Raw genomic sequence first — 20,175 nt, 5'->3', positions numbered from 1 at the left:
ACTAACTATTCACAGAAAAAAACCCCAAAAACCTAAAAAAAAAACAAGAGAAAAAGAAATGGTTAGTTTCATGCGCAGCTAAAACAAATGACAAAGGCAAAACTTTGCTTCCTGGCTAGACATAATTTTGAGTTCTCTGCACATTTGTAAAGTCTTTGCCATGTACTGGATAAAAGAAACGTACTAATATGTGAAATCTACAAAACGCTGGCAACCCTAAAAAACCGGCCAGCAAATGTAATTTGCTTGGGCACAGAGAGAAAAACTTGTTAACTCTGTTTGGTTCCTGCTGATGTTGTCGTTGTCGTTCTTGTTGTTGTTATTGTTGTTGTTGTTGTTGCAGCTTTTGTCCACCAACAGCATTCGCCTGGAGGTCATTTTTGTGCATAGTTCATTACGATTGAACTGCCACAAAGGTCCTTTTGCACACACACATAGAGAGCGAGAGGGAGAGAGAGAGAAAGAGAGGGAGGAACACACCAAATGTGACTGCAACTGGAAGTGGAACTGCCGCTGCGGGCAAAACTTTCTATTTTACCACAATTTTCTCAGACTTTGCTGCATGCCCTTACATTTAGGCATATTTAAAGTTGGCTTAAGCATTAAACAAGATAAAGATAATGCAGCAGATTATAGATCAGCATTATTTTCAGTTGTTTCAAGCAGAGTTCCATTCAGGTAGCGATTATCTTGTTTAAAAAAATGTAATTTCAGTATTTAAACTATGAACTAATTAGCTTTATTCAAATTAAAAAAAATTTGAAAATCAAGATCTGGAAAAAACAGCTTCACAAGTATCATGCCTTAAAGCAGAAAGCAGGTTCAAATAAGCAAATACATTTTGTTTTTATTAATACTTTTCATTTTAGAAAAATGTCTTTTTCTTTTATTTATTTTTTATTGTGGTAGAAACACTAAATAAATATAAATATATTAAAAATAATTTTCATATCCTTGAAAGTGTATTTTAGCCTCAGCTAAGTGGGGATGAAAATGACTTGGCATTCTTTTATTTCGTCTTGGTAATGGCCTAGCCACACTTTGTTGCAAGTTTTGTGCCCAGAAAATGTCATAAAGTTGCAGCAGCATCTTTCCTCGCTGTCAACCTGATCAGTTTTATGCCACACAGCCGCCAAGCAGCACTCCTGTTGCTGCAGTTGTTGCTGCTGCTGGCGCTGCTGATGCAGCCACTGTTGCTTCTTTTAGCCCATTGTCTGTGGACCTTTCTTTGGCCATAAACTTTAAACTTGGAGCGTTCGCTACTTCCTGCCAGCTACACAATGCCCTGGCCTATCTCTCTGCTCCACAGAGTGTCTCTACGTGTCGCTCTCTCTCTCTATCTATCTCTCTCTCGCTCTCTCTTTGCCTCACTATTGCTGTAACCGACTATCTGTCTGTCTGTCTGGCTGTCTCTACGACCATTTTGACCGTTAAATGTTGACATTTGTGCATTTCATTGTGTATGACCTTTCGGCGCGCCACAACAACAGCAGCTGCGGCAACTGCTGCTGCTGCTGCTGCTGCTGCAACTGGAACCCAAATTGGAGAAGGGGGGCAGGAACTGGATTGGGATCCGGGGCAGCATGACGCTCTCCACTATTGTCGTCGCTTGTCTACTCATAAACTAAATGTAAATTCCCGCCCTCTGCATTGCATGCATCTGCACCGCACTTTTATTGCAGTGTTTCGCCGTCTGCATTCACTCTCTAACCCCTACCCCCGTCCGACCCTTGATCTGGGGCCAGTTCCTATGACCCCACCAGCACACACAGCAGTTCTCGACGTGTGGCTGTCCTTATTGTTGCTCGTGTTCTAGTTGTTGCTGTTGTTGTCAACAGGCTGCTGCTTTTGCTGATTCGGGTGCTGAACAGGGACTTCATTGTCTGGCTGCTTGGCTTGTATTATTTGAATTTAGAAATCTATGGAATATAACCAGAAAGTTGTGCGGCATTGTGCGGGATTAAAAAAGGGGAAGAGTGCATTAAAACAAACTTTAAAGTAGTTTCAATCATCCAATGGAAATTTATAATTGGGATTAATATGAAACGGAGTTTAAATAACAATATTTACTTTAGAAAAAAGTCCCAGCTGAAGCCATGAAAACCGAATAGAAAGGCGAAGTAATGATGCGGAAGCGGTTGCGTTTATGGCAATACAAATTCTGGGTTAAAAAAGGAGAGAAAAGAGTACAAGATGGTCTGAAAATTTGCAAGGCATAAACTCATGAGAAGAGCAGAGAAAGGCGATCATTAATGTTATTTATAAATTTCTGAGAATTGAACTTTTCTCTTAGCAGAAAATAAGGAATTGGCCTCATGTTCTCTCCGCCTAGTATTTGTCTTAAGCAGCAACTTTCACATCCCATTTGATTGCTTTATATCAATATATATTTGTGAGAATTTGCCTTTGTGTGCGTTAAGCAGTGTCTCGACCGTCTGCTGCTAATACTTTGCAGCTGTCAGAGTTTTTGCTTTTGCTGAGCTATATTACCCAAACACTATTCAAGTTGTGTTTACTTTCTAATGGGCATGCGAGAGCTTTAAACTGTTTCACATGCGGCAATCCCCACTCAAGTCAACCCCAACCGCAGCACACTTCTAAGCACTCTGCTTTTGTGCTTGCCTTGCAACCTCTCCTCGCCCAGTTAACTCAATTGTCATCATGGCTGGGTAATACACCCGTACACAATGCAATTGTCAACCCTTTAACCTCATACCCGACGCACATATGCAGAAAAATCTGCTGTGTCGACAGCGTTGACAACTTCTTACATATTTCTTAGTAAGTTCTTAGTTTTGCCCCCTCTGCTTCAAACACACCGAACTACTCCTGCCCCATATCATTTGCATTGTCCTTGTGCTGCTGTCCATTCGAGGCTTAACATACGCTGCGTATAAATTGCATAATTTATGTGAATTATGCGGCAAAACATTGCCATGCTACTGCCCCGCTCCGCCTGACGCTCGCATTCAACGGACTCTGCCATTGTTGAGGTTTCTGTGTGTAGCCTTCGGGGTGCAATGAACTGGCAAAGTGGCCTTGTCCAGGACATTGGCACGTCGCCTGCGACTCGCACTTAATTGTCACAATTGTCAAAACATTTCCTGCTCGCCTCTGGCCAAAATCCAATTAGTTGCAACTGGCTTTAGTCATGGCTCAATCACTCACTCAATAATTTAGCAACGTTGGGAAAAAATATAAAAAAACAGAAAACACAAATAAAATAAAATGAAAGGAGTCAGCTAAAGTTGAAACTAGCACACTTTACCTTCCTTTTTCCTTTTTTTTTTGGTACCCAGTTTTATGACATTTTGTCGTTAAACGTTTCGTGTTGTTTCAATCAATGATGCCAATCAAAATGGGAAAGATTTTCGCCACACTTCGACAAAGCTTGAAGTGTGGAAGGTAAATGGCTGAGGAGCATGAGCATTTGGCATGAAGGATGTAGATTAAAGAGAGCCATGAAAAAATAACTGGCATTAGAGTAGATTTTGTTGCGTTGAGTTCTGGTTAGATGCTACAGTGACAATGCGAAAAGTAAGGGTACAAGTTAGATTTTCCAAGTGAATTATACTGAAAAATAGCACGTTTCAACTCCTTTAACACATATTTTTGTATATAAAACTGTGTGATAATATGTACTTAAGTAAGCACGATTATTTTAAAGCCAACAACACGTCACACATGAAAAATTGCATGACTTACTTTAATTCATTGAAATCCTTTGGTAGGGCGTAATTTGAAAATATATGAATATGAATCATTTTATTTAGAAGCACGATCGGCAGAAAATTAAAGAAATAACGTATTCGTTTGTGCTAGTCACTCAAAAAGTTGTCAGAATTTGATTTTAGCTTTAGCTTATGCTTGGAAGCTTTGGGAATGAGAATATGCGAATGCGAGCCAACGAATAAAAAGCCGAACAAACAGAACATTGAGTGCTTCATTAAAACTGATATTATACTTTGTTAGATTGCAAATTTCTTGCTTGAGTGTTTTTGACTTATGAAAGCAATTCAGGCTCCTTAGCCAGCCATTAAGGAAGCGCGCGAGTATGCGGCAATAAATAATTGAAATATTCACTGTGGGGCCTGTGCCACAAGGTTAACTCAAGACGGGCAACTAAAGAGTTGGCTGTACGACGAGTATTTAGCTTTTGGGCAAGCAAGCGCACCAAAGCGAAATGAAAATAATTTTCATTACGCCAAGACTTTGTAGAGTCATGGGCGTGGAGGTGGATAACGTAGCGCGAAGGGGGCATGGGCATGGTCGGTGGCGGGAGCGGCGATGGCGGCGGGTGCTGGAGGGTAAAGTAATGAACACACTTTTCGCATTTAAGCGTGCTGCAGCACGCTAATGGGACAACAGCTACAACTACAACAAGGAAAGTACAAGGCAGCAACAGTTGCTGGCAGAGTGGCGCCTGCCTCTCGACTCATTTTTAATTCCTTGGCACATTTGTGTAACGTGACATGAAATCCATTTGATGTCGCCGTGCCGCCTCCCCTCGACGCTGCCGCCTCTGCTTGGCTCCTCCAAACATTTTACTTTGTTCGTTCTGCAGTTGTTAACAAACAAACACGCTTTTCTACTTTTTATTGCTAATTTTTATTTTATTCCGGTTTTTTTTTTTTGTTGTTTTTATTTTTATTCTTCTTCATTTTTGTATCTGTGTGCTGCAATAGAGGCGAGCGTGCAGCATTTTAACGCGATAACTCCCCTGGCAGTTGAGCTCATAAATTTATAAATGAGCCAGCGACTGTAAAATGCCAACGAGCCATATAACTCGGTGAAGCTGGGAAATCGGCAGGACTGCCTGGGGCGGCAGTGGGCGAATTATTGGAGTGTAAGCCTCGCCTTAAAAGCACTCATCTGTTTTGACAGACCCCCCCCAACACAGATCATAACAGCTATGTGACATTGTTTGGCACAGATTAAACTGTTTTACTCACTGACTAACTGATCCTAGTATTTACAGAAGCTTACTTTCAGTTAGATATTGAAAGGATCTACTTTCTAGTTGGGGTTTAGAAAAAAGACGTCTCGACGTCGGACCATCATGTGGTCGCTGGTTCAAATACAACAAAACTGTTCAATTTTAAATATATTTTTATAAGATTATCATTATTCATTCGAAGCGGGCGACGCTGGATAAATTTGTCCATATAAAATTACTTATATAATTCAATTAATATCGTTTTTTATCTTTTCCTTGCTTCAATTGAAAGAGCATTCAATATTTGCTTCAAACAATGTTCTGTCAATATTTGCTTTCGTTTATTGCATATTTTTTATACATGTAACTTTTGTCACTCATAATTATTTGGCTGTTAAGCTGACGGCAACTACGGAAACGGAAACAACTGAAATATTTTTGTCGAAAATGTAGCCAAGAGAATTGAGGAGCACTCACTGAATACCGAATACGCCAAGTGGCTGAATGAATAATGTGAGCGGGGGCCGAATGTACATTTATATATTTCATTTTAAGCTCATGAATTTGTATTGCTTGTGACTCCACTTCACCCCAACCACACCCCCTACCCGTCTTCGCATCAGCGCCCCAATTAAAAAAGGCAAAAATCATTTTAAATATGCATTTACGCTTTTATAAGTACTTTCGTCTGCTACCATTGGAGCTCAGTTTTAGGAATCACTCAAGAAATTGTCTATGAAAAGTTCGTTTCAATTAACGTTTATTTGTTTATGCTCTCATTTCTGTTGTGATTAAATTAACATTTGTTTGCTGTGCTCAATATGTTTTGCTTGGTTGAGTTTCTGCTTTTCGATACGGCAAAAAGCCAAACAAAATATTAAAAAAAAAATTGAACAGAGAAAAAAAATGCAATTAAAAAAAGTACAAAGTCAAATTTGATGATGAGGCCAATACGTAAAATTAAAGTGCGGTCAAGTGTGGAAATTGTGTTTATTTTCCCAATTTATCTTAGCAAAATTTCTAATGCCAAAGAGATTGACTTTAATGCTTAGTTACCAAATTGAGATTTTCTATTTGAATTGTGGTTAGAAATATGCTTTGTATATTTTAATTTAAGTTCATATTCTAAAGATATTTGAATTTTCCATTGCAATTTAAAGCAGTTCCCTGAGTGAGTTTATAATTTGGACTGAAGTCCATGCTAAATATCTAGCTATAAAGTTATTTCTTTAAATATGTAAAAACTGTTGCAATAATTGCATTTGAAGCGCAAAGACAAAAATGAATGCTGCAACAAAATGTCAAATTAGCCAATGTCTAGACCAATTTAACCAAATGGCGCTTCATATGTTAACCCAAATTGCCAAATGGTATTTTTCGCCCTAGCTTGGAATTCATGGCAAATACGTTGCCACAAATGTTGTTAAACGTTTTGGCTGCTTTGGCACAGACAAGAATTTTGTATTTTGACTTCAAACATGACTGGGAATAATTGTATTTTTGACATTTTATAAACATATACAACGCACAATTTAAATAAACTTCAATCAATGCCACAGACAAAACCCAGAGGCGTTTGGCGATGCCAGCACGATAGATGCCCCACAGACAAAAGGTACAGAGAGCATGCCTTAAAAGTCAATTTGCCGTTGGCGCGCCCAGACAATGTGTATAAAAAACGGATTCCCAAATTTCCATACAACTCGGGCCAACAAAAGAAAAACAACAACAACAACAACTACAGCAGCAACAGCAACAACAATAACAGTTACAGTTACGTTAAAAAGGGGCGAAAAATTTCACGCAGCTTAAAAACCGCACTCACGCACAAAATATTTTTATTTACCTTCCTCCCGTGCAGCCGGCAACCCCTCCCCAAACGCACCCAGCTCTTTGGCACTGTGCTCTGTGCTCGGTAAACAATAAACCTGACGGTGTAGCAACCTATCTTTAAGCTGTTGTATAGACCAGGGCCCAGGCACGGACGCGCGCTTCACTAAAAGCGCCTTATTTACGACGTTTACATGCAATATTTACATGAAATCTCTTACAATAACAGTTATGCTTTTTGATGCGACCCCAGATCCGCACAAAGACTCCCCTTTTCTTTTCAACTCCCATATATAGACTCCCCTTTGTTGTGCCTTGGCTTTTCTTTAGCACTCATACTCTGTATTTTTTATTAATTTGTCAAACACATACAAAAGAAATCAGGGCTGCAAAGCAATTACGTTATTCAATAGCAGAATATATATACAATAGATACGTAAATAAATAATTTCAGCAAATTGGAGCATAGAAATAAATCACGCGAACTTATAGGAATTTCAATGTCAATAATTGACTTGACCTTAAAAGAAAAATTTCTGTGCATATGTTTAAACTAATTAATACCCTTAATGACAATTGCCTTACTGCTGATAAGTGAGCATAGTGTAGCTCGTAACTGCTGAATTTGATGAAATAATTTTGTTCAAGATATCTTGATAAACCAAAAAAGTTGTCCATCCAAATATTTACTTTTCAACCGAACGTTCCAATAGCAGATATGAGATATAGTCGTGCGATCTGAACACTCTCGACATATGTACTGCTGATCTGCTATATATACATGTTGTGGGTTTGGAGATGTCCTCTTTTGTGCGCTACACATTTCATTACTTAATTATAGCACCCTCCACAAGAGTATAAATTTAATATAAATATATAGTTTTTTTTTTCAATAGGCGCTTTCTGCAGCCCTGCGCATAATTCGCCGCTGAGCCAGTGTCGCCTGTTGGCGAGTACACGTTTAATATTTTAGCATTAAAACTGATTTTCCACACGTACCGCATAGGCGACGGCGACGCCTCAAAGCAGGCTACAAATATTGCCGCCGCCGCCGCCGCCGCTGCCGTCGAGCCGCATTCATATGCAAATACATGAAAGGCAAGCGGCGGCGACACAGAATAAAAAATATTTAAAAAAAAAAAAAGACAGAAAAAATATCGTATCCGCAAAAAGCGCGATGCGCAAATAGCGCGCTTCCTGAAATAATAATTCAAATGCTGTGATAAAAATCGACTATAAAGCCGCATGCTGTGCAAAGCCACGCCCCCGAAACACAACACACCGAACACCCATGTGCATGCAGTTGCGCCATCGTACTGCTCCGATAGCTTGGCAGCCCCTGTCGCTGCCCCACAACGCCCCCTACTTGGCAACAGCCCCTGTGCGTACGTGCGCATATTTCATTCCCTAACGACCCCTTTTAACTGAGAAAATGTGTTTTCGTTACTTTTAGCATCTTTATCAAATAATAATATTACGCCGCACGAACCCAAACGTCGTCGAGGTGCCCCCAACCCCCCTGCTCCGTTCCCCCATTCCCATTCCAATAAAAATTTGTTTTTTCTCCACTTTGCACTCAAAGAAGTGCAAAATGTAAAAGACAAAAAAAAATGTTTAAGAAATTGAAATTATATTCAACTACGCTGAAATTCGAATGCTCTAAAGTTTATTTAATCAATATTTTTTTCAATAAATTCCCTTATATATTAATTAAAATTGTAGACCAACAAGAACAAACCGAATATGATCTGCATATTTGCCATTACTCGCACTTAGCTCATTCAACATGAAAAAGTCCACAGACTTTGTTATATTAAAGGGCATATAAAGGAGGGGGGGCAGAAAAAAAAAATTGGGCGGCGCAGGCATGCAAAAATATTGAACAAAGTTTCAGCAGGGATTGAGGCGCGATAGCAGGTGGGAGTTGGGCTCGGGCAACATGGCAACGGCAACAGCTTCGACACTTTTCCAACCATTTCCCGGGTAACGGGCAACTGCCAACTGACTTGCCTTGTGTGAGGCACTGTGGGCGTTTTGCTTTATTCCTTTTGTGTTCAATTGAAAAATTTGCATGCCAAGAATTATGCAAAGCATTCGCAAGTGGTGGTGGGGTGGCTCTGTACTGGGTTATGCTGTGGGTGGGGGGGGACGGTGTGTGTAGCCAGTTGCGGAGTGGGTCAAAGAAAAACAACGGAGGCAAATAAGTTTTGTTTCGGGCAAAAGGTTTGCGCTTTTCTTTCACTCGCCTCGATGGCATTTTTCTTGCTTGATATTGAACACAACAAAAAGCAAAAGCCATTGAGAAAGCATCGAAACCAACGAAGATCATTTGCTACGTTTTGTTTTGAGCTGGGGGCGGGTTTTCTTATTTTTATTTTTTACTCTTGGCCACATTTTTATATTTCATTTGCGTTTCGTGTTTCGGTTTTTGGCTGCCCTCCATTATTCTTGGCGGTAATTGAACAACTCCTTGGCCTCGTAATAAATGTTGAGAGCTGTTTGCCAAAAAAAGCTTAGAACAAATGTACCCCAAAACCCGCCCCCCACAACAATCGAGAGATGGCACAGCTTCATTTCAAACGAATTTATTTATATGTATACGCCTCGTGTTACCCTTTCTGTGTGGGCGCTGTGGCGTGGGTGTGTACTGTTGGTGCATTTTGTTTGTTCATTTCGATATTTGGATATTATTATTATTATTATCGGCATGGTTTGTTAATGTCAAAAGATTACAGCAAATATCTCTGTAAGCGACAAGAAGGCGTTTGTGATGTGTGATTAGTTTTCTCTTACGTAGGTTCAAAGCTGCGCAAAGGTTGTAAGGCGTTTGTTAATTTCAAGTTTGCTTTGGGTCTTCACTTGAAATTTATAATTTGATGCTTTTTCCTGCATAAATTCAATGCCCTTTAAATATTTAATGTGTGTGTGTGTGGCTGGGTGAGTGTGCCTTAATTCGTTTAAAGTTTCAGCTCAGAAACCATTTCAAATACACATAGTTATGCATAATTAAAGTGCACACGCCCAGAAATGTTAACTGAAAACAACTGAAAAACTGAAAAAAAAGCGAGAGCAGAGCACAAAAATTTGTATATGTATATATATATATATATATATATACATATATATAAATTTAAATAAACTGCCGCCATTATGGTGAGTCGATCTGGTTTTTGAAGCACGTTTCCAAAAGGTTTTTACATTTTAAATGCTCGAAAGCTTTTAATAAAATTGCCAAACAAATATGCTGTGCGTTGAGTTACTTATTTATGGCATTTTACATTTTTATTGAGTATTTGAAATTGTGCAAACGCCACATTCACTGGCCATTCCTTTAGTTGCGCATTTCAGTTCAGTTTTAACACTCATTTCATTATATTCAAGCTTTTGGCTCACAATTAAAATGGCGTCGAGTGTGGCCCTGAAATAGTTAAGCTGCTGCCCAATGGCAATTACTATTGGACTTTTATGCGTATCATCTTTATTTATGTTTGTCTAGCAGTCTGTATTAAACAGCTTTCGTTGTCGTCTTGGCGGCTGATTGGACATTATTGATTTCTAAAATCAAATCCAACGAAAAGCAACACTTGACAATTTCCAATGAAATTTCTTTGGGTCCATTACGTGAATGAAATTAGCATTGCTTGCTTTTTGGGCGCGCTGACACGTGTACAAATACAATTTCGTTGCTAACTGCTATCTGTCTGGCATATTAAACACGTACTTAGAACATTTATATAAGCATCGCTTAGACACTCGAAACCCAACCGACCCCTACCTAGTTTCGCCGCTTGCCGCCGCCCATTCACGCAAATTTCGCATAGATTTCTTGATGTGGTTAATTAGAGTTTGAAAACAACAAGCGTCGAACAAATTGTACATTTGTTTCGACTGCTGTTACTGCATATTTTATAGAACAAGCGTAACAGTAACAAGCAGTAAAAGTTTTCTAACAGCATGCCGAATTTTAAATGCACTAACAAAAGCAGTTTCATTAACAGATTAGTCTTGGGTGGAGGCAAACGAATATGTGGCGTGAAATATACACAGATCATTTGGCGGCTAATTAATCAAAAATTAATAAAATATTCACAAAGGGAGCCTATTTAAACTTTAAGAATTTAAATAGGAAATATTTTGCCAAGAATTATTTAAATTATATATTTTTAGAATTTTTGTATTTGTTCAAAGTTCTTGAAGTTCTCTATTCTTATTGTCCAACTGGCTGGTAAATTTATAATGCTCGCTGAAAATGATATTAAAGCTGGTATATATAAAAGTTTTCATTGTTTTTCGTCGCTGTCTTCGAGGCGACAACGTGGAGACTGGACCCCCTTTCCCCCTGTCCTTCCTCTTCCCCCATCGACCCTTGTTGTATACAGCATTCGCTTTGCTGGTGTTGCGCACCATTTAGCAAAGTGAGTCACGTTCAAGTGTGCAAATCGTTGGCCCTACGGCTGCTCGTACACCTACCAGCCAGCAGCTAGTATCGTAGCTATCCAACTAGCATACACTGTGCTACACATTTCGGTTATTGCAGGCGATGTAATTTTTACAGCTTGTCACTTGTTGTGCAGGACGAACCACTCGCAGGCACTCAGGACAACTGACAGGAGCAGCATTCGTCGCTGCTGGCTGTTGACTGCTGGCTGACTCTGCTTGCCATTCAGTCAATTTTCGTTACTAGGCCCCCGAGACTTCTTTAATTGTGACTGGTTGTTGTTGTCATTCTCGTTGCGGGTTTATGGCCAACAATAAAATGTAGAAAACCTTTGACAGGGCCAATAAAAAAATGTTGCAACATTAACCAAGCGCTGAGAGCTGAGGGAATTTCGCCCTTTTAAAGCCATTGCAGCCACGCATTTTAAACAGGCACAAACACAACAAGGAAATCAACTTGCGATGAATGTGGAGAATCAATTTGTAATAGTTGGCATATCTCCAGATAGCAATGGCAACCGCAGCCCCTGAGGCTGTGCACCGTATCCGAAACCATGGCTGAACCCATGTCATTTGCTTTTCATTTTTATGTCATATTATAGATTTGACATTGGCTTTGCTCATGCCACTTGGATCTAACGTATATTATCGCCTCAGCCCCAGCCCCGGCCCATCCACCGAGAGCGAGCCACATATCCTCCACTTCCTGTGGGTGGAGTCTGGGTGCAAGGACAAGTTCAATTTTCATTCCTAACATGGTTTAGTTGCCGGAAATGTTGTCGAAATGAGCTGATTCCCAAAATATACTCACTCATAAAGGCGAACAAGCTGCTCGCATTGGCCAGAAGTTCTGGGTTATTTGGGTTTTGATTAAATGTTGTTGATAGCCAACACAGAGGCGTTGGGCTCGGGGTCGGTTTGGCTGGTTAGCCTTGTTGCTTCTGTTGATTGATTTTGTTTATTGAAATGCCATTTGCTTGCACATCTCTTACATTACACAACATATAATCCAAACGAACAGCAAATTTACTTTGGTTTATAGAGCAGCATAAATATATATACATATACATATAAATACTCATACATATTTGTGCCCATAATGACGATGCACATTTTGGTCGATTAATCCCTGACTGTTAAGTGCATATTCATGTGCACTTTCAACATATTTAATTGTTAAATCATAATTGAAAGATGGTTATGGCAATAAGCTCAGTTCATTGGTAGTTCAATTTGTTGCATTTGAATGACAAGTACACAGAGAGGGGGTGACAGAGAGAGAAAGAGGGAGATAGAAATTGACTGCTGAAATTCATATTTTAAACGATTTTTATATGCCATTCAGTTATAATTATTGCGACTGCAATTGTTATGTGGCCATAAATTAAAAAAAAAAAAAACAAACTGTTAATTGTAATTTATTCTCCTTCTTATGCCTATTGCTGTAATTATGTATATAATAATATATATATATGTATTAAAGTGTATAATAATTATATATACGTTAACACTAATTTTGTCGACTGTTAATGAATAAACATAAAAAATATTTTTTAGAGAGAAACAGGCAAATAATCAAAGTAAATAAAAGTGAAGTAGTTCGTATTGGGAACGTAGGTACTACTGTGGGAGAAGCATATTTATATGGATCGATAGCTCAGTTCAGTTTCTTCCTTTAATGTGTTTTTTTTTTTTTTTTCAATGTATATATCTTCTTTTGCCCGTAGCTTCCTTGTTTAGATCTTAAAGAGCATGCACATAAATATTAAATGCAATTTCATTTTCCAACTCTAACATACGTGTTGCTGTTGTATTCGATATTAGCGAAATTTGTCAAGCGAACAACCTGTTCCCCATGTGATTCTAGACAAGTTATTCCAGTCTGGTATATCCCAGCCGTACGCTTTGCGCTGCGGTTATCCCACACTCCGGCTTCCAATATCTGGCCAGGCGGCTGTAACTAAGCACAGCTTTTGCCTATCCGAGAAACATCTCGAACCAAGAAGCTCTTAAAATTGTGCTCCTTTGTCTACCATACACAGTTGGCATTTTAGTGGCGCTTGGAAAACCCCAAAAGGAAACTAAATTCGTGGATTGTTGCGCTCGTTGGCGTTTGTCGGTGTTAGAGACCTGACATCGCTCAGGTTGAGGTTGAGGTTGAGGTTGAGGTTGAGACGGCTGCTCTGCGGCAAAGCGACAAAAAGTGCAGAACGGATGGCAAGCATGAGAATTGTCATGGCACACACAGCAGGCCACACCAGATCAGGCCAGACCACACCAGACCAGACCAGGCCAGGCCAGGCCAGGCCAGACCAGACCGTCTCCTGAGCAGCCATTACTTAAACAGTGCGCTGAAAAATCAAAGCAGCAAAATATCAATATTTTATGATGTGCGCTTCCTGTCCTACGAATTTGGCTCTGCGGTGGTGCCAGCTTTTTCTATACAACTGTCTGTCTGTGTGTGTGTGTGTGTGTGTCTTGTTGTTGTGCACAGCATGCACTTGTAGCAATAGAAATAGTTTTCAGAAACCAAATGCGGCACCCTCTCAGCGTTCGTTTTAGTTCACTGATTTTAGGCAGCGACTTCCTCATCGTCCTCAATGCGCTGTCATCTTGTGTGCAGGGCGAACACAACAACAAAAAATTACATTTCCTTCAACTCGAAAAGTTTTTCGCCAGCCGGTTTGAGAGCAACAACATCAGCAATAGTTACAACAGCAGTAATAGCAACAACAACAATAACAACAAGCACAGCACAGGAAAAGGATATGTTCGGTTCTGCGTTGTGGTTCTGTTGCTGTTGTTGGTTCCTTCTCAGCCTTTTGTTGTTCTTGTTGCGGGTTTTTGTTGCTGTTGCTGCCACTGCCACTGCTGCTGCTGCTGTTGTTGCTGGTCGCTCTATTGCCCGCTTGTGCGCATTTCCAAATCATTTATCATAATTTTGTGGCATTGAGTGCTGGCCCGCCGTTATCCCTGTGCTGCCGCCTTTCCTCTTGCCGACGCACCGAATCAGGCACGTTGATAAAAACGTTGAACCGGAGCCTAATTTATGTGCGTATCGGTATTAAAGTGTATTAGCTGTGTGTGCGTGTGTGCGTCTATCTCGCTCGTATTATTAATTTCTAATTTGCATAACCTACAAAAGCTTTTGAACTTTAAACTCTTGAGTTGAGTCTACTGTGCAAAAGTTTCTCATTTGCCACGCTCTCACCTTTTCTTTGTTTTTTTTTTCTGTCTGTTAATGGGAGCTGTTGAGCACAAAAGTTTTTAGCTGTCAAAGTAATAAATCGAGTGGAATGCGTTGTTTGGCAAACAGAAGGGGACAGTTGCGAATCATATTTTCTGTTGAATTAGGGCTTATAAATGTGGTCAACTTGCAATTGATTCTCAGCAAATCTATATAGATCTATAAAAACTGATCACTATAGTAGAATGAAGGTACATGATCTGGACACGATTGGTCTCTGTCTTCAGATTGTATGCCTTCATAAGCTGATCAATATGGTAGGTTAAGGCTACAGAGGAATCAAGATTAGCCTCAATTTGATCGTTATCAGAAGCTGATCTCTATGATAATGATCGGAAATGATCATCTCAATAGTAATAAGACAACTTACCATAAGCCTACCACAAACTGTCTGATATAAATCGTTATAAACGTTCCGGGATTAAAAATTGTTGCAATAAAGTCGCTTTGTATAATGATTTACCTGAGCTGGGCGCTATGCAAGTCATAATTTATGTAATAGAATCAGAATTTTCACAACTTTTGCCGTCCTTCGTCCCCCACTTCTCCACTTTCACCCCTTTCGGGAGCAGCATGCAAGCTAACTAAATGCACAACTGCCATAAAAATAAGACATCCCCCCTTGCAACAGCAGCAAAACTTTGATTCCAAGCTTAGAGGAGGAGCAACTCATATGAAGCGAAGTGTATAAAAAGTTATGACCGAATCGAAATTCAGCTGCTGCTGCTTCATTTGAACTGCCAATTTAAAAGGGGGCGTGTGTGTTTCGCGGAGGTGGGGGAGGGGGCCAGTTGCTGCTGCTGCCAATTTTGGCAAATCGATTTTGTGACTAATTCACAAATTTTAATTGCGCATGCATTGAGCATGAATAAATAATGCGCATATAAAACTCACTCAGTTGCAGTTAGACATAAAATTTTGCTGGTTTGTATTTCGTTTGGCAAACATTGCAAGCGAAAAAGTAAAACATCAACTATCAAGTTTTATGATGCCGAAAAGATGTACAGCATATATAAGGAAGTTGCTTTTAATGCGCAGCTCGTCCAGCAAATAGTTTTAAGAGCTGTTTTTATAGCAGACGGCGGACAGACGAGACGAGACGGTTCTGAGGGCTGCAAAGTTTTTGGCAAAGAGCATAAATATCTACGCCTGACAACGCTGCCAGCCCCAGCCTCCACCCCCGCGCAATGCAACTTTCTCAGACCCTCGCTCTGCACATAATCAAGTTTCAATTTCCAGTTGTTGCTTGAGGAATTCTTTTTTTTTCGAAACTATGCAAAACCCAAAGAATCCGACAACCAAACTGGCCGACAGTTGTCAACGGCTAAGCAACTTCGTGAAGGGTTTCTCAAAAAAGGGTTCTCGCATAATTACACTGGTCTACAAAAAAAAGGAAAGAAGAACATTTGCCTAAACTAAACAGATCGGATCACTATATAATATAGAGATTTCATAAGACTTCAAGCTTCAAGATTAAGCAGAAGATCTTGACCAAATTTGCCATTTACAATTCTTACCATGCTGCTTACATAGATGGATATTCTTAGCAACATTGGAGTAGTTTATCACGTCGCTCTATAGATACAATCGGTCGAAATATGAATTTTGATATAGAAAACTTTTCTATTATCTTTTCTCCTCACATATCTGCAAAGCCATGTGTCCTATGATAATATATATGCCGAGGACAGTCGCCCCAATTTTTTTAATTTTATTTTATAATAGCTCTTTAAATATGAGTTAATATTTTGCAAAAACATAATGTATCAGCAATACTTTAGCCTCATCTGAATTCCGTGCTGCATAGTGTTTGCTGCTGGCCATCGTATGCCTGAAAAGTTATTTTATTTTATTTATTTAATTTTTTTTTTTTTTGTTGTTTTACATTTTAACAGCAATTTACCAATGTCTTTTGGATTAAATTAAAAAAGAAATCATAAGAAAAATGTGCTGAGAAAATTGTACAAATCAGTAACAAAAAGGCACAAAACTTTTGACTCGGCTTTGCTTCTGGTTTAGCTGGGTGTTTGGGGTGTGAGGTGTGGGGTGCGGGGTGTGGGTTTTCGGTTCGCCATACTTTTGGTAAAGTTTTAGTCGTTTAGCCCTTTCCTGCTTTGCACTGATATTTTAATGCTTCCTTTTTTCGGCGGCGACGACCACGAAGACGCTGGCGCAAGGATTTCATTTAATTTGCTGCCCTTGCCACGCCCCGACTGGTTGGGGGCTTAGACCAACTGAGTCTAAAGTTCATTTCTACGCTCATTACACTTTTGCTTACGAAAATTGTTTTTCAAGCCGCACTGAAGAAGAAATAGATAAAGGCGCTGGATGAAGTCCGGGCAGCCGGTTGTCGGGAGTCGAGATTCGGGTGAAACGTGAAAGGGGTAAAGGGAGGGGCACAGGCTAAGCCACATTCCCAGTCCATCTTTGGGCAGCATCCAAGCTGGGCTATATGGTTGACTAATTCATTTAATTCAAGAGTTTTAATAAAGTTTGTGCCCGAGCATTTCTTGGGCCTCGACCCCAAAAGCCAGCGCTCACTCCTCACCCCGATGTCGGCTACTTTATTAAGCGTAAGGCTCGAAATTTTTGTTTTAACTTTTTTGCTCCAGTATTTTTTTCGTTTTTTGCATCGTCTGGCCGCCCATTTTCAGGCATAACTGGGGTTCTCTGCCTTTGCCTTGATATAATCAAAAGTGTTGCGACCTTTAGACGGAGTTTTTCTAGGCTCTTTTCATTTCCAACGCAGGCCCTCCTTCCCCCACCCGAACTTGGCTCCAACATGTGCAATAACTCATTTTTCTGTCTGGGCAGTGAGGCCTCTCAAAAATTTTCCTTGATTTGCTTTGTGGTGTGAAAAAGACTAAAAAAAAAAAAAGAAGTAAACCATTTTGTCGGCGGCCCCAACCGCAGCCCACCGCATCTCCTGTATATATATGCAAATTTGTTTGCTCTACTCTGTAATTTATTTTAAAAAATTTGTTAAGCTTATCTGACGTTGGGTTGGAGTTAGATTCGGCTCGTTTTAGCTCTTGAAAATAAAGTTTCTGTTCATTTTATATAATTTTTTTTGCGCTTTCTGGTTGCCAGCGGACACGAGTTGCTTGAAATTTGCATTTTTATTCTAGTTTCGCATAATTGGCAAAAGTTGAATTTCTGTAAATTATATGGAAAACTAATAAGTGGCGAGGTTTTGATTTACATACACTTCAGGCATTCTATTACGAGGGCTACGGCCAAAACGTTTCAAGTATGACGATTGATGGAGCATATGCAAGTTGTTAATTCAATAAGTGAAGCCAGCTGCTCGTGAAATAGGCAAGTGAATTAATTAAATTCCATTTTTTGCTTATGTTACGAAAATATTATTTGAGTGTAATAGAAAAAGTTTATGCGGAGCGTATTCTTGCAAAAGTTGCTATAAAGGATGTTTCCAAGAAAAGCAAAACACGAATGGGGAATAAAATATGCGGCTGTCTATACTTTAACTAAATCCTAACCTGCTTGCTCTGACTAATTTTGTTGCCCTACTATAAGAATAATAGATTTCCCTCTTTCTCACACTTTCGTTCTCCAGCAGTTAATCTAATCCGCTTTCATCTTGTTTTCTTCTTTTAGTGACAATGTGATGATCTACTACTTAATAGGTTTTGCTAAGAAATTCCGTCGAGTGCATATGAATATTTGGGTGAGTGCATATTTACAATATATATTTTTATATAAAGAAGAGTATTTGTTTAATCAAATCAGTAATGTAGAAGTATGCAAATATTTTTACGGCCCGAGAATGAAAAAGTATGTAAAACCATCTATCATAGGGTTGGGACTGAAAACGGCAAGCAGAGGCTTTTAAATGAAAATCATCAATCAATGTTTTGCCTGCTTACCTCAGCTGTGACTAGTTGCTTGATTTTGTATCTACATTTCAAGCAAATGTCTTAAAGACGCAGCACTTTAAGGTGCATTTTAATGGCCCCGCCTGTAATAACAGTTGCCCGGACCCCATTGTAACCACATCCGTGGCGGGCTTAAACAACAAATCGCATCCGACTGTTGGCCCCTTTGGTAAAGTGCAACCACAACACGGGCTGCGCGCTGTAAGTCAAGTAAAAAGGTTGGCGCAAATGAATGAATCTTTAATGGGGTCCAAGTCCAAGTACAAGTCCGACCGTCTACGACGTCGCGCCACAAATCTCATAGCTGGCATATTTCAAATATAGCTGAAGCAAACATTATGCATTCTTTGCTGCAAAAACCACATAAATCTGCCACGCAAACACATACACACAAAACTCACACACACACACACACACACATGTCTCTCATATAGTAAACTGGCAAATTGGGTATCTGGCGCTGCGGCATTTCTCAATATGCGTTACACGTACGCATTAATAACTAATATATGCATATACAGTAACAGAAAGCTAGAAAGATGAGTACGAGAACGAGTACGAGTCCAGGCTGAACAACAACCCCAACGCCAGATTTCACTCCCTTCGCCAGAACCTCATATATGCATGTCTCTTTGAATTCTTATTGTTTGCCAGTCTGGCATATATTATACATATATATGCATATATGTATATATATATATATATGTATATACATATATATATATAAATCTAAAAACTGCTCATATCGTGTGCCACTCTCGTTTGCTCGTGTGTGTGTGTGTGTGTGCGTGTGTGCGTGTGGGTGTTCGTGGTATTTGCAATTGCTTGGCAAAAATATGATTACTAATGCCAAAGACCGCCATCATATCCACTCAACATGCGTTATATTAACTTTTATGCAACGTTTGTTTGCACTGTGCTCTATGAATCTTTATTATGCACTACATTAATACGCATTGAATAAACTGAAGTCGATTAATATCATATTTGCTACGTACTTATATGTAGATTTATTTAGTAAAAGTTGCTTGTTATTAAATGGTGCAAATGTTTGTTAGAAAATAGCCATCAGTAGCAAACACTATTTTGAGCTAGACTTAGTTTTGTTTTAGTAAATGCTAAAATCTCTTATATCTACGTTCAGAACTTAGTGAAGATGAAAAACTAAACCTTATCAACTTTTCTGTATCTGTATAAAGACATCATCAAACCGGACTTGCACGATTTTTCTTACCACCCGATTTCTACTTTTATTTGGGAATATTTAATTCATCTTAAATGATAAATATAAGTAATTTCGATAAATCGATAGTAAAAAAAAATTTAATATAAACTTTATTTAATTTTCTAAATCAATCTGAATATATACATATATATATTACAAAACAGCAATTCAATAATTTAATAATTTAAATAAATCCCCCCAAAAATAATTCAATAATTTCGATGGATCAAATATGTAAATGCAAATATATGAACTTATAAAAATTGAAAGTTGATTATAAATTAATTTTAGAGCCAGAATTTAAGTTGTATAAAATCAGGATCACGAACCGAGGCTCAAAAAAAATTATTGCTTCGAAAAGTAAAGAATTGCGTGTGTTTTGCTCCTTTGCTTTTTTATAATTTTAAATTTATTTCTATTAATTAAATTTACTTCCTGACCCAAGTTTTTTCTTATTTATTCAGATAATTATATTTAATATCGTATCTTTATTTTTTTATTTTATTGCCTAATAGCTTAAAATTCCATTGAAGATATTTAATTTACAGAGCATTTCATAGTCGTTTTGATTATCTCGCCTCTGAGCGCCTACTTATATTGTTGG

General features: G+C 39.0%; 1 long non-coding RNA gene across 1 annotated transcript in view; it reads left to right on the top strand.

Annotated features, from left to right (window-relative positions):
* Positions 1–20,175, top strand: part of LOC116650593 (uncharacterized) — a 268,500-nt gene that overhangs the window by 74,465 nt on the left and 173,860 nt on the right. The window contains exon 3 of the long non-coding RNA XR_004303596.2: positions 18,069–18,138. This is a non-coding gene — a long non-coding RNA (uncharacterized lncRNA). The remainder of the gene's footprint in view (positions 1–18,068; positions 18,139–20,175) is intronic.

This window comes from Drosophila virilis, chromosome 3 (assembly GCF_030788295.1).
Source record: "Drosophila virilis strain 15010-1051.87 chromosome 3, Dvir_AGI_RSII-ME, whole genome shotgun sequence".
NCBI lineage: Eukaryota > Metazoa > Arthropoda > Insecta > Diptera > Drosophilidae > Drosophila > Drosophila virilis.
The sequence above is the reverse complement of the archived record's forward strand: the minus strand, read 5'-3'. Positions and strand labels throughout refer to the sequence as shown.